At 40.2% G+C, this 16,413-nt stretch overlaps 1 long non-coding RNA gene across 2 annotated transcripts in view; it reads left to right on the top strand.

The window, feature by feature from the left end:
* Positions 1-11,221: 11,221 nt before the first annotated feature.
* Positions 11,222-16,413, top strand: part of LOC121869977 — a 60,119-nt gene continuing 54,927 nt past the window's right edge. For both annotated transcript variants that reach the window (XR_006089618.1, XR_006089617.1), the window contains exons 1-2: positions 11,222-11,344; positions 15,308-15,373. This is a non-coding gene — a long non-coding RNA (uncharacterized LOC121869977). The remainder of the gene's footprint in view (positions 11,345-15,307; positions 15,374-16,413) is intronic.

Raw genomic sequence — 16,413 nt, 5'->3', positions numbered from 1 at the left:
GAGCCACACGTTATGCTCCCTCATGACTACCAAGTGTGGGTCATCCTGCCCGTGCTGACCTGTAGGACGCATACTGATGCCCCTATCCCCACGCTGTCATCCTGCCCAGGGACCAGACATAACTCGTGCAGGATAAATCATCCCAACAAGGAACCGTTTAGAATTTCATAAGAAAGATCTAACCGTACAAGCCTCATATTAAGAAAACAAGAGCACATTGTGACTTTCAAGGAGCGTGTTCACTCCCAGATCACTATCAAGAGTCGAGAATCCTCCCAAGAAAGTCGGACAAGTTGTAAGTTGTCGACAGTCCACTCCTCCCCAGATGCTGGAGTTTTATTATCATGTTATCTAGTCTATCACGAGGATGGTTAGGCTGTGAGAAGGCCGGGTCTCATGGCTCTGCTCGACTAGTTTGATGGGTTGATGGACTAGCTAATACTGGTGTGCTCGGAAGCTTGTCGATGTTACTCATCTCAGGGTTCTTTATTATCTATTGTGGGTATACAAAGGTACCTTGACAACTGGCTATTCAAGCTTCATATTGGTTTGGAGGAAGCGATAAATTATATTCCGTACAGCCGAAATGGCTATTGGCTGGTAGGTGCAGCGTGTGCTGGGATAAGTCCAGCTGGTGATGCTGGGCACAAGCTAGATTCCTGGAGCCTCCTTAAGTCGTTGCACGCACATTAACGCGCTTGGTTATTGATATAACCAAACAATGAAACGTTGTCCACGCATGCGTATTAAAACTACCAATCAGAAAGCTATTGTCAACGCATGCGCACGACAACCACTAATAAGGGAGCAGCGTCCTATTCAGTTTAATTTGAAAGCTAAGCAATACTTTCCTCGTGTATGAGAAGCCAGGTAGACTGAGGATAAGTGTACTACCATATACTTCGATATCTTGATGCGTGTTATAATGTGAACTTCGTAGCTTAGAATGAGTTCTTTAAAATGCGTTGCTTACTTTATTAATGTGACTCATTGTGTGTCGAGCCTCGGTGTTTTAGGTTCTCCATGCCGGTCTACATAATTGTTTTGCCTCCATCGAGACATGACATAGGCTACTTCTCTAAGTTTTTAGGGTAGATGCCCTGTGCTGTGGCAGTCTAGCCAATAAGTACAGGATTGTATGAAAATGATGAGCCAGAGTAAGTTTCTCTCTTGACTGTTTTAGACACACAGTTATTCGAGTGATTAAATTAAGTTGTATTTGAGGTAGTCTTTCATAGCCTAAATTATTCAGTATCCTTAATTTCATGATGTAAACAAACAATACCAAGTTTTATATATATACTGTACATCTAAATCAACAATAGTTTCGTTTTACATTAATGTTGTGTTCTAAAACTGAGATAATTTACCTGTGTTGATTATCATGTTACTTGAGCAAGATGGTAATCGTGAGAGTTATATTCATTCTTGTACGAACAGATGACCAACAAATATAACGAAGGTTTCTTTGTTTATCTTCATTTGCTCATATCCCCATTTATTTATTTATTTATTTATTTATTTATTTATTTTTATTTATTTATTTATTTATAAATTTATTTATTTTTATTCATTTATTTATTTATCCAAGTAGCTAAAAGTATACAGTATGTTTGTGCATTCATTTACTGTTTTTATATTATCGGTTATCCGTTTATAAATTAATGTATTCACTTCCATGATGATGAAATAACTTTACATAGCTTCCTTCTTAATACCCGGCAGGGCGAAACTTTCTAGTGTCTCCTGTTTATGAATATAAAATACCATTATTTACATCAGTAATACACCCAAGATGTACAAGATGGCTGAGACTTATACAGAAAGTAAAGAATGAGGAGCTATGGTCCGGACCCCGACCGTACACTCGTTATGGTAACCAGGAGCAGCTAATAGGTCTAATTATTTCATTGGTAATACTTTACCTAACCTAACCGAACCTTCCTATCCTATCCTAAATAAAATGTACTCCATTAACTTTAGGTTAGGTTAGGTTAGGTTAGGTTAGGTTAGGTTAGGTTAGGTTAGGTTAGATTAGGTTAGGTTAGGTTAGGTTAGCTCGTGTAGATTGATACACAGTTAAGTGGTCCTGTTATTTTTCTTAACTTTGGTTAGCCTGTTTGTAAGTTATTTCATAAAATTACCAATATGCATGCGAGGAATTTTGAAAAATAACCGATCTCCCAAAAAAAGTTGACATTCCAGTGCTTTAAAGGCCTTAAGTATATAAGACGGAAGTGATCGGAGCATATATATATATATATATATATATATATATATATATATATATATATATATATATATATATATATATATATATATATATATATATATATATATATATATATATATATATATATATATATTGCTCCGATCATTTCCGTCTTATATACTTAAGGCCTTCAAAGCACTGGAATGTCACTTGATACTTACAAGTTTCATCGACACAAACAACCAAAATTCCAGCACTGGGACAGTGACCTAACACAAATGCATAAAGCTCCCATGGAAACTCGGCACTAAATGACCATATATACATTTTAAGACATAGGTCACTCAAAGTAATTAGAGAAAGATGGTCCAGTGTTAATGAAACAAAGCTAAACTAAAAATAAATATGATTTTTCCTTATCTTTCATATTTACTTGTCATATAGACAAGAACACCAAACTGAAATAACACTATGTGATACAAACACTCCTACCCAAAAATAGTTAGGGCAAATACATGTATGAACCGGGTAAATACCATTACATGAATGAATACAAAAATGAAATAACACTGAGTAACACAAACACTCCTACCATAGAACACTTACGGCAAAATCCTATATTAACCTGGCAAATACCAGTCTTACCACAAACACAGCAGCAACCAGAACCTAAAAAAAACGGTGCACCTCAGATAGAAGCAAGAAGGCATTGGAAGGTGAAAAGCCCGGAGTGTCTACTCCAAGTCCCCTGCATAAACATTAAAACAAAATAACATCGATATGCCCAGCAGTCTCAACATGTACAGTAGTTTTCTAGGCCGGTTAACTGCTGATTCTATCTAGGTTAATGAGGCCGGAACATCTATATTATATCGGGTTTTAGTAGCGAAACCCAATAGTCTGTTATCCATTTATTCAGGAACTTATCTAGAATACAGTTCCAAATGTAGATCACCGTAACTTATCACTGTAACTATGAGTGGTAAGAGGAGGACGGAGGGTATGTTAAATAGTACTGTTAAATACGTCCGATCTGTGTGAGGGGTTGAGTAACAATGCCGGAGGGCGCCGGCCTCTTAATGCTGACCTAAACAGTCACTGGGCCGCACCTCAAGGAACCTGCCCTTCACATGATATGCTCATGTCACCTCATAGCCAGTGGAAAGTTACAGGGGGTGATATGATTATATAAGAACATAAGAACATAAGAAAATAAGGAGTCTGCAATAGGCCGGTTGGCCTGTGCATGGCAGCTCCTGTCGAGAGTTACTACCACTCTCTATCATCCATGAATCTATCTAGCCTCCTTTTGAAACTTTCCAGAGTTCCCGCACTTACTACAAAGTTGCTAAGCTTGTTCCACTCGTCCACCACCCTATTTGTGAACCAGTTTCTTCCTATCTCCCTCCCAAACCTAAACTTATCCAACTTGAATCCGTTGCTCCGAGTCCTATCCTGCTCGGATATTACAAGAACTTTATCTATATCCCCTTTATTGATTCCTTTCACCCACTTAAATACTTCTATCATATCTCCCCGCACTCTTCGTCTTTCTAGGGAATGCAAGTTAAGTTTCTTTAACCTATCCTGATATGGAAGGTTTCTAAGTCCCGGAATCATTTTTGTCATTCTTCGCTGCACCGACTCTAATGAATTTATATCCATTCTATAATAGGGGCACCAGAACTGAACCTCATAATCGAGGTGCGGCCTGACTAGCGCAAGATATAGTTGCAATAAGACCTCTGCACTCTTGTTACTTACACTTCTAGATATAAAACCCAATACTCTGTTTGCCTTATTTCGAACATTAACGCACTGTTTTCTAGGCCGTAGGTCCGGGCTTACAAGTACCCCTAGGTCTCTTTCACAAGTCGACTTCTCTAGGTTGATGTTGTTACTGCCCTGACATTTATAAAAAGACTAAAGGGGCTGATACATCGCTCGGTCACCACCTTCCGACCTTCCACAAGAAATAAGCTAATCTCGCAGAATATTTCCTATACATAAACCTAACCTTGTTACAAACATATGTGTAGACACTAAGCTGGGGACTCTGAAACCTTAGGTTTTTCATCAACTACTGGGGTCCTGGACTGAAGTGTCTTACTGGCTAGTGTCTAATGTACAATGATCAACTTGGAAGATACTGACTTATAATAGCAGAACAGAAATATCACTGCCAGAATTAACACTACAGTGGGAATGGATAAACTAGGTATTGCAAGTGCCCATGAAAAATTAAATGGCAGTTGATCATTCAAATCAGCAAATTGTGACTCTTTCAAGTAAGAAATAACTGTCAACTTCTCTGAGACATTATTAAGTTCACTAATAGTGAAGTTCAGTACCTGAAACAAGGGAATCAAATCCGAAGTTAGATTTAAATTCAACGCAAAATGCTGATGAGTAGGAAAGGTTTTCAACGAACTACAAGTTATTTCACAGTAATCAGGAGCCTTATAATAACCTTTCACAACTAACTGCTTACTACCATCGTGGAATTTTAAAATGACAGCAGTTTCATTAGGAAAGAAAAAATACTACACATTATGTTGATGCGCGTGAAACACAGTTTTTTCATTAATTGGCCTATAGCAACATTGTGTGAGCGCTGTGCATACGTTAGTTTGTATGACTGCCAATTCACATGTCCCTTCTGCAGCAGGAATAAATGTAAAGACATAGGCTGGACATATGTGTAAATGTAAATATGACGACTTACACCGCGATAATACCCTAGGATCATCTAATGCTAGCAAGGAATATTCTTCATCTATAAGCAAAAGTTCTTTCGTCCTATCCAGAGTATACAGTGTGTCATTTACATACCAAGGGAAGGGTTCCAAATGCCATGCATTAAACTTACGCTGCCCTAGCATAGGTATGTGGATAAGGATTGCATTGTGCGTGAGAGTTGACACCAACCGAGGGTAATAGTATTCCACCTCATGATCTGCAAAAATTGGAGTTAAATGATACGTCAACAAGCTTTGAATCCACACGACCTACCCCTACATCCACGATGCTTGCGATTAGTTCATTTTTATTAGTAATTATATCCTGAATAGAATCTTCCACAGCATGCAAATACTCAGAGAAATAAAGGAGCCACTCCAACGTAGGGACTGAATTCATTAACTTATACACAACCCTAGATATATGGTGAGACTCCGAAATGATCGCATTAACTTTCGATTCTAAAGCACTAATTGCTTGAAACGTTTTAGATATAACACGATTTTGTTTAGATACAGCCTGATCGACAATGTTCATGCGGTCTCCTAATTTAGCTACATCATCGGCAGTCGCTGTGCCAAACAGAGTGCTTTGTATAAGACCCACAAAGTTAAACAATCCTCGCTTTCCTAGTGTTTGAGAACGCACTTCCTTTGCAAGATCATCCTGAGATGCTGGTATCGTTTTTCCGACAGCGACGAGAAGCTTGTGAAGGGTTCTGAGACGAAGTAGCTGAAGCTCAACAGTTTGTGAAACCATTGTCGAAATGTTTGGAGTTGAACGGAGATCATCTAATGACTATCGATGCTGTCTGTAGTTTAGCGTCGACGGTTTCCATCTGACGGGGAAGCTTGAGCAGTCCAAGCAACTCATACTTTATGTTCTTCACGTCCTTCTCAATGAGAATGAGTCCAAGGGGTGCAACAAGCGCACCAGGCTTTAGGACATCTGTGGACATGTCGGTCAACACAACGGTGCCACAAGGCAGTAGGAGCAGAACACTGATGATCCAAGCCATTCTGTATTTTTTTTTTTTTTTTTAATATTTGCTTGCAGACCGAAGTTTCATACACTACTCATTAGGCATACTCTGCTTCTGTACTGTTTGCAAAGAGGTGTCTTTTACAGCATTACCATCTCTGGGTAGCAAACCTTCATGGGCCTTTTTAAGACGATCCGCATGCACGACATCTGCGATCTGTGCATTAGGCTTCCAAATTTTGAATTTGTTGCCCGTTTCTTTGGCGGCAATGCGGAATGGACCTGAAAACTTAGCCGAAAGCTTGGAGTTCCTTTCAGGTTCTCTCACCATAACAGCATTGCCTATCTCTAACACGACAGGTTTAGCTTTTTTATGTTGCTTAACAACCATTTCAGCGCGTGACGCCGCAAAATGTGTTCCTACTTGGCCATGAATATCCGTAAAAACACGGATTTGTTTTGCCGCGAAATCATCCATATTATAAACAGGGCATGGCTTGTCTGCAAGTACATCATAAAGCAGACGTTTGTCCGTACCATAGACAATGTAGTAGGGTGATTTGCCTGTAGAGCTATTAATCGACCCATTAATAGACGCTCCAACTTGTGGTAACCAATCCTCCCATGTGTATTGCAAATCACACACAATTGGGCGAAGTATCTCAAGGATCTTGCGATTGCTCTCTCAACAAGGCCATTAGCCTGTGGATGATAGGCTGTCACAAAACTTTGTTGTATTCCATATTGGGCACATATTTGTGCTACTAGCTGATTCTTGAATTCTAATCCATTGTCGGAGAGAAGAACCTTGGGCGTAGTATATGGACATATTAGATTCATTACTAAGGCATAGGCCACAGATTCGGCTGTTTTATCCTTCAGTGGGACTAAAACCACAAATCTAGAAAAATGATCCACACAAACTAGGACGTACGAGGATCCCTGATGACTCCTCGGACGGTCTGGTGTAGGATATTGTAGAATTGGAGCCGGTGACCTTGTAGTACCCTTATGTTGAGCACATGACAAACACTTAGCAATATGTAATTCTATATCTTTCTTCATAGTTTTCCAGAAATATTTCTTTCTGATTTCCGCCAAGCACTTCTCACGTCCTTGGTGACCTGCCTGAGGAACATCGTGGAACAACGTTATTATCGTTTTACACAACGTGTCAGGTATGACTATTTGAGTAACAATACCCTTAGACGTCTTTTTCGATAGATGAGGTATGTTATATCGTAATTCAAACTGACTGAGCGGAAGAATTAATTTAGGAAGCTTAACATCCTTTCCCGATTCTAAAGCAAAAATGACTGCTGACCATAACGGGTAGCGTCGTTGCTCATCCTCTAGTTGTGAAAGAGTGAACGTTGCTACAGGCATCACTGGTGGAATATTTCTAGACAAAGCGTCGGCGACTACATTCGCCCTTCCCGGTAAATATCTAAACTCGGGGTCAAATTCCTGAATTGTCAGATATCAGCGCGCTAATCTGCCTGATAGATTCCTGCCATGGAACAGTTCTGTTACTGCTGCATGATCCATAAACACAGTTATCTTATAACCAAATATAATGTCTTAAAACTTTTTCAGTGCCCACACAACAGCCAACGTCTCTAAATGCGTTACTGAATAACGTGTCTCGGCATCATTAAGTTTACGACTTGCAATCGCAATCACTCTAAATTTTCCTCTCGAATCCACTTGCATGAGTACAGCTCCGATTCCTAGTCCAGAAGCGTCGGTACACAGAGTGAAAGCTTGATTGTAATCAGGGAATACCAGAACAGGGGCATTGGTAAGTGCCGTCTTCAATGCCACAAAACTATTTTCGTGTTCAGCATCCCACGCAAACATTGCATTTTTCTTTAGTACCCTTGTTAAGGGTGACGCCAATTATGCATAGTTCTTAATAAAAGAACGATAATATCCAGATAAACCAAGAAAACTACGCACTCGATCAACCGATGTAGGACGTGGAAACTGAGATACACCTTTTACTTTATCATCAACTGTATGACCAAGGAAATGGATTCTGGATTTTAATAACTCACATTCTTATTGACTACTATGAGATCTCCAAATAAGTGCAGACTGTGGTACCTATCAATCCGGCAAACAGGGTGTTGATCATCCTTTGAAACGTCAGTGGGGCAATTCTGAGACCAAAAGGCATTCGCAGAAATTCAAAATGGCCCAAAGGAGTACTAGAAGCTTTATTAACGAGGCTGCCACAGAAGTGCTGTTGGGCCTTGGTACTGATGTACCTAACCTTCTCCGTTCTTTGACGTGCTCCGGTCTTCCCGGATTTCTTATAAGGATAACGACGTGCATTACGCTGATGTGTTACCTGGGGTACTCCTGCGTCCACGCTCCTAGCCCTTAGCATCATATCACACTCAGCCGTGTTGTGAGAGGTTGATTGATGGAACCCACACCACATACCTGCTGCCGGTCCAGGCACAGACGTAGTCTTTGCCGCCGCTGAGTATGTCTTAGGTGCTCCATGTGTTTGCTGAGAGCCGGTGGGGGGGATGTTTTTTCTCCTTAACTCTAACACCACCACCCTGGAACTGGTAACAATCATTGACTGTATGACCCCTCTTTTTACAAAGGGTACACACTAAAGTCCGTCGATGTTTGGTACCTGGGTAGTAATGAACTTGATGCTCCACTTTTGGCTGCATTGGTGCTACCGGTGCAGGTGTCGTAGATTGGTAAGTATGTGTAGTTAGAGGTCGAGCCGACTTGTGTGCAAGTTTATTTGCATAATCTATAATCAAGTCGGACGGTACGTACTGCACTTCCTGTGTGCAGCAATATAATGGATCATGGGCAGCCACCAGAAAACTAATGAGCTCTATCAAATTTTCCACATTGTCCTGTGACATCTTGCCATCGTCATCATACCATGGTGATCCTCGGAAAGTAGCTTTCATATCTTGCTTGACCTCACCAGCAATGAAGACAGCCCGCATCGGTGTTTCAGAGCGCACCACAAGTGTTAAACTATCAAGCCACCGAAAAATCCAATGTAAATGGCCTAAGTTGGACCCGGACTCAAAAATGCCAATGAGAGCCCTTTTGAAATAATCATATCTAGGGTCCGCCAGTCCACTCGCATTTAGATGCAGACTCACAAAGCTCTCCTGCTGGATATGAGAGCGAACGAGCGATTTCTTGTCATGATCTTCAGTAATGTGGACATTGCGCATAGTATTCTCACATGCCCTCAAGAATTGCGTTATCCTATAATTGTCTTGTCCCGTAAAATCACGAACCTGATCTCCACGCGGTATCACGTGAACAACATTAGCTGGGTTAGTAGACATATTATTGTTAGAAGTAGCCATCCTAGCAAACTTACTCCTAACTGAAGGATCTTTTAATTGGGGAGGTAATTCAAATTTTATCTGACACACTGTATTCCTGAGAAGGAGGAAGAACCTGCCCGTAATCAGGCGACGGACTATACTTGTTACCTGATCGTAGGGTTCGACGGTTTAACTCGTCAAATGATTGGTCTATTATATCCTCAATACCCCTGACAGAAATGTCGAACTGCTCTTGCGCCTGAGTTTCGGGCTCATCCACTGAACTGATCTCGGCAGTAGGGACTTTAACTTTATCCTCTACACACGAATCGCTTATATAACGCTCCGCCAATTCCTTAATGTCCCAAGACGATGACTTATAAAAACCGTCCATTAAGTGTGACGCAAATGAAATTTCTCTTGCCTCTCATTTACAGTAAACTGATATTAATTACAGTTAAAATAATTAAAGTATCATTAACAGAACTGATGAGAACTAAATACTGAAAATTATAATACGTCAGTATAAAGAGAAGAAGCAAGACACTTACAATGCTGATATAACCTACGCGATGTCCTATCAGTGTGAAGTTATGTCGTCGATTATGTAAATGTGTGTAATATTTAATGAATGACAAAATGTCTACTAACGGAGTTGGTGGGCGTCTTCAATAGAAAATGAGATCTGTCTGCTGTCTGACGCTCCTTCCACTGCACAGCTGTTCCAAGGTCAGGGTAGGTGTGTGTGTAATTCTGTCTCCGCCTGGTTGCGTAGCAACCAAGATGCCACAAGATGACGACGGGCGAGTCCACTTCACGACGGGGAATCCATTATCCACCAAAATTGTTGACTGCTGGTTTCGAAATCTGTGGATGCCTGCTCATTGACGAGATGCCGCTCCTTCTATGTGCCAAATCTTCTGAAGCCCTGTATATAAAGGACTCGCTGGGGGCACCGGGAGATTGTACAATCTTCAGTCACGACAGCCAAAACAGTCTTCTTAAACAATGGTGGAAGGTCCACGTGTTGCCAAACCTTGTAGCTATGTGACAACACTGTAAGCGCCGGTACACAGGATACTCAATGCTGAACACGCGAATTATTTGCCGCTACTCCTTGTTGCCAGACAGGGGTATTACCAACCTCCTGAAAGATATAAAGTCAACAATAACTGCTGATTCTGTCCAGGTTAATGAGGCCAGAACATCTATATTATATCGGGTTTTAGTAGCGAAATCCAATTGTCTGTTATCCATTTATTCAGGAACTTATCTACGAAAAAGTTCCAAATGTAGATCACCGTAACTTGTCACTGTAACTATGAGTGGTAAGAGGAGGACGGAGGCTATGTTAAATAGTCCTGCTAAATACGTCCGATCTGTGTGAGGGGTTGAGTAACAATGCCGGAGGGTGCTGGCTTTATAATGCTGACCTAAACAGTCACTGGGCCGCACCTCTAGGAACCTACCCATCACGTGATATGCTCATGTCACCTCATAGCCGGTGGAAAGTTACAGGGGGTGATATGATTATATAAAGACAATGTACTGCCCTGACATTTATATAAAAACTAATGGGGCTGATACAGTAGCTAAACAGCTATCTGTGCAGGTGGGGGTTGACATGCTCCGAAATCTTACGTGTGACTAGTGACAGCCCCCATATACCAAAATTTATCGTCCATGGTCACATATTGTTGTTTTAGCTACTGTACCCTTACAATCTTTAATATTATTCTAAATATAACATCATACTTTATTACCGTTGTAAAATAGAAGGGTCACACTTCCATGTAAATACACTGTATTGTCACCGTTATCTGCATGGCTTACTCCACACGACCCAAACCACTAGTTAATCAGCAGGCAACTAGTACAAACATGAGTCACGAGATGGCTCCTGATTGGTGTAAAACCATCCCCGGTTGTTGGGGGCGCCATCTATGACAAGTGATGTCTTCTCTGACTGAGGAGTCACGTCAGTTCTACTCTCACCATCATCGGCAACTTGCTCCCCCCTGTCTGCTCTGTCGTGGAGTGAGCCCTGTTCACCGCTAAATCTACGACTAGCTATTTGTAACGTGCGTTAGTACAGGTGAGTACATTATTTTTCACCCTTGCATATGTGTTTTGTGTTGATTTTGTTTTAAGAATATTATTTAAAAATCACTTGCATATTTCTCACGTCCAACTATTTATACCGGTGTTGGGTACTGTAATGTCAACCACGAGTGTAGTATCAAATATTCAATTAAGTAGATTAATGCTATAATAACTAAACCTACAGTAAAACATAACTAGAAAAGCTTACAACACAAACAGATTGTCATTTATTACATAATTGGGCATTAGTATTACAAGGTATTATAACTTAATCATTTCAATAAAAAAGCCCCTAGACACACGCAGGTAAAGAAATCATTTCAATGTGATTAAATAAAATTAAAAGTTAAAGTAAAGCAACTTAAAAACATTTACTTTCTTAATTGCTCAGTATCTGTAACATATGGGGGCCTATCTGGGAGCAAATTGTTCACTTACTGTTTGTGTTGAGTTCACTTTGTTTTATATTAATTAAATCGGTATCACTGTTTCAATTCCGAAATAAAACCTGATGTTACATGACAGTATTTAGTGGGTATTATGTAATATTTCTGGCTGTGTTGGTATTCCAAGTTATATTTATCTGCTTACACTTTTCTGATAACTTACAGTGTATTGACTTAATTTGGTTGTTTACATAGTGTTAAGTCTCCTGTAAATGCACTTGGATTCGGATGTAGTGAGTGATTTGGCTAATCATTTTAGTTGATATATCACTAATGCAGTTGTAGTGTATTAAGTAATAGTGGCCATATTCATAACAGGGTAATACTTGTAAGATACAAATAAACTAATTCTGATGTGGTTGTAGCCACGAATGTTTACATTGAGTAAGAGCCGTTTCTTTCACTTAACTTGTCAAAACTATCAATAACGAGAGTGGTCTCCTTACATGTAAGCTCTGATGTGAGTCAGTAAGCTCTTGTACGAATTTTAGTGTAATTTTGATTAACACTAATTCATCATAACCTCTAATACTTAAATTGGACCTTAGTCACACTAATGCTAAGGGATACGAAATGCTTGAACATGTGAAATTATTTCACCAAACAGCGTAAGCTTCGGGTATATTGACATTTCCGTTTTGTAATAAACGATTCCGGGTTTCTTACTAAGCATAGAGGGCGGCTGAAATCTGTGGGTAATTAGGACGTTTACTTTTGAGTTTTGAGCAGGGCATTTCTCTAAGTAGACTTGTAGCTTGTTACACTTGTCTTTCCTCATATAGTAGAGTGGATAATGGAAAAATCGTGCAAATGGTGATACATGCATGAAATTCCGCATGATCATACCCTAGGGGCTACTTGTCAAATCTGCCTGATTGGCCATTTTGAAATCCAAGATGGCGGCCATTTTTCAAGATGGCTGCCAAATTGACCTTCGAAAGATGATTTTTTTTTTTAGAAATTGATGTAGTTGGTCAATCTAAATGATCTTAGTGTCGATATGTATCTTTTCAAGAATGCTCAGATGATTTTTTCTATTTCTGATACTCTCAGATACATATATATGTCTTATTTATGACTGGTTTTATGTACTGGTTTTATGTTTTTCCAACTAGGTGAGGGTAGCATGCAGAGGGTCTCTGCATGTGAGGGAGTGATTGTCGGGCACTACCAGGGCACACTGGTGACATCACTGCAGTACAACCCAGCATGGGGTTCAGTGTCGGCTTAGAAAAAGCATGTCATGCTGCAACAGCATGAAATGCTGCTTAACCAACCCCAAATCAGTTAAGCAGCCGCATCTGAATTGACAGGATGTGCCAGCGCTGGAGAGCCGAGCCAAGGATAACGGTTTTAGTTATCTGGATGGTGTACAGATTGCATGGGACTGATGACACTGGATGATCGATCGGACTAGGTGTAGAGCAAACGGCATGAACCTGGTTGTATCCCATACAAGAAAGTGCTCATCAGGGTGGTTAAAGGATAAACCCTCGGCCCTGAAGACCAAAAATAGTTATGGACACAAAATCTACCATCAAATCATTCCTCACTGACTGGGCAAAGTTGTCTTTGTCAAGAGGATAAGAAGGAATGTCTTAAGTCTCCACATACCTGAAGTGAGTCGTCTTGTTGCTGGATATGAAGCTGCGTCAAGTGCAAAAGATGGAACCACCACCAGCAGCCGACATCATGAGCAGACCCTGAGTGCACAGAAATCTTTCTTTGAGAAGGTGGAAGCACAATCCAAGGTGTTGTGGGATATGGGCAACCCTTTCCAAGAAGAATGAGCTGACCTTTTGGTGTTAGACACAAAGAACATTGTAGATTCGGATATTGCTAAAATGGTTGGTACACACCATGACAGAGGAAAAGAGCAATTCCAGTCATTCTTAGAGGGACTAAAGAATGTTCTACCATCTAATCAAGAAAAACAAATCCCCCGTTCTTCAAACATGACCACGATGTTAGCAGTTCCAAAGAGAAGTTACTGAAAAATGACTGTCAGCTGTTCTCGCGACTCTTCATCTCCAGTCAGAACAGCCAGTATGACTTGCAAGAATTCTTCAAGCATGAGAACCAGTCGGCTCCTGCCTCCCTCAGTAACAATGGCAAGAAGCTTCATACATGTCGGAAGTCACAGCTGATTGAAATTCTTGAAGCACAAGTGAATGCTACAGAGAAAGAACCACATGGAGATGCTATCATCATAGATGGCTCAGCACTGAACAATGACCTGCCTCCATGCACCTCAAAGACATTTGATGCCCAAAGTGGTGCCAAATACAATAGGGTGGATATAGGGTTTGATGTGTACAAAAAGTCAAGTCTGAAGCCAGGTCGAAACGAGGACAGGGGATCAGGAGAAGAGTTACAGGAACCAGTAAGACTCCCAAAAACTGGAAAAGCTTTCTACGAGATGACAGAAACAAGACAGAACTATTCCATTTTCTCGCGGAGAAAATGTGTGTGATGCACAGACGATAAGCACGGTGGTTGTGGCAAAGGGAGAAGATGCCATTAGCAACTCAGAAGTCCCTAGAAGCTGTGGCTCCATGCTGCCATGAGGAAGCAGACACACGAATTTTTGTGCATGCTAGGGATGCAGCAATAGAAGGTAGCAAGTCCCTCATCAAAGCTAATGACACTGACGTGGTCGTCATAGCAGTATCTGTACTGCCATCACTACAGGAGCTTGGCCTTGATAACATGTGGATTGCCTTTGGTCAAGGAGCCAGTCATCGATGGATTCCAGTTCATGATGTAGTTTCTGCGATAGGGCCTAAGAAAACTAGTGGGATCCTATACTTTCATGCTTTCACTGGCTGTGACGTTGTGTCTGGCTTTCGTGGGAAAGGAAAGAAATATGCATGGTAGACATGGAATGTCTGTGATGTAGTTTCACCAAACTCAGCCAATGTCCAGGCAGCCCTCAAGGAACATGCAAAGCGGTCTGCCTACCAGGCTGGTATCATCTGGGCCACGCAACAATCTCGAAACCAGCAACTGGGGATGGACGCAAAAGGGCAGATACGTTGGACTACTTTTCCCCCGATTGCGACATGCTGTCAGGAGCTGACAAAATGTTCCTGTAAGAAAGACTGCAACTAGAGATGCAAATGCTTTCGCTCTGGACTTTCATGCAGAGCACTTTGCAGCTGCATATGTGAACAGCAGTAAATGCACAAAGATGTACTGTCAGGAGAAGTCACAGGAACCAGTGCTAATAGTGAATACTTTTTTAGTAAGTTTTATTTTTTATTTTTTTTACTAAAAATTATATTTTATGTAGATAAAAATGTTACAATGGACTTAAAACAATAAAAAAAATCATCTGAGCATGCTTGAAAACATACATATTAACACCAAGATCACTCGGATTGACCAACTACATCAATTTGGTGCTTGTATCACCATTTGCATGATTCTCTTGAAAAATTGCATTTAGTTGCCCCATTATTAGTAGTATTTATTTTAGTAAGAAATACTTACTGAGTGCCTTTTTACAGATTTCCATTACGATACTGGACAAAGGGCCCTATCATCCATGAATTCCAAATTGGTATTCTTATCCGGTAAGCAAAAAAAAAAAAAAAAACAGGGTCTATAATCCTTTCTTGACTATGGGTGTACTTTATATAAACTGCCAGAATGATTGATGCCCAGCCTCTTCTTGTGAGTTAAAAAAAGGGAATTCCTCTTAATCAGAAAATAAAAAGATTTCTTAGTTTTGAAAATACTTGATCAATAATCATGTTAAAATTCGATATTGCTGATTTCATAGCTAATCCTACTGTTGACAAACTCGAATGTGCAGACCTTAGGAAAGCAGACTGGAAAACTATATCTAATTGTTTTGAAATTCAAGTCTCGACAAGTTTGTGTAAAGACAGATTAAAAGAAGTAGTTGTTAAAGGATTAATCTCAATTGGGTTTTTTCTTGAAGAAACTGTTAGACTCATTACTAGTCCGTGGGATTTAAAAGAAAATTGGTAGGTTCTCCTCTTTCAACTGGGGACACCGGTGATAGTGAGTGTGGAAGCTCAAACCTTAGTTGTCCTTGAAAGAGAGAAATTGTCATTTGAACGAGAGAAATTTGAGATAGAGGTAATTGAAAGTAATGAATTGAGAGTAATTGAAATCCAAAATCAAGCCTAACGAGAAATTCAGACTCGCTTTGATTGGTCCCGTAATGTAAATTTGGTACCCATTTTTAATGAATCGGATCCTGAGTCTTCAATGCGTTTCTTTGAGCATACAGCTCACACTATAAGTGGCCCAAGGATGAGTGGATTTGTCTACTTAGAATAAACTCACTGGGAAAGCAGCACACACATTTAATAGTCTAGATGATTATTCTGATTTCGAGTTTGTCAAAGACAGATCTTGCATCCTTATTCTATAACTCCAGAATCATACCGCCAGACTATCCGAAATTTCCTTAAGCCTTCTAACATGACATACGTTCAATTTGCTATTGACAAATTTAGTAATTCTCAAATGTGACTTAAGACCACTCAAAGTAGCACTTTTGATAACCTGGTCAATCTAATGGTCTGTGAGGAATTCAAAAGATGAATTATCTTAAATATCATGGCTTATTTAGAATAAAAGG

This window comes from Homarus americanus, unplaced genomic scaffold (genome assembly GCF_018991925.1).
Source record: "Homarus americanus isolate GMGI-L3 unplaced genomic scaffold, GMGI_Hamer_2.0 scaffold32583, whole genome shotgun sequence".
NCBI lineage: Eukaryota > Metazoa > Arthropoda > Malacostraca > Decapoda > Nephropidae > Homarus > Homarus americanus.
This window is presented reverse-complemented; position numbering and strand designations above follow the sequence as displayed.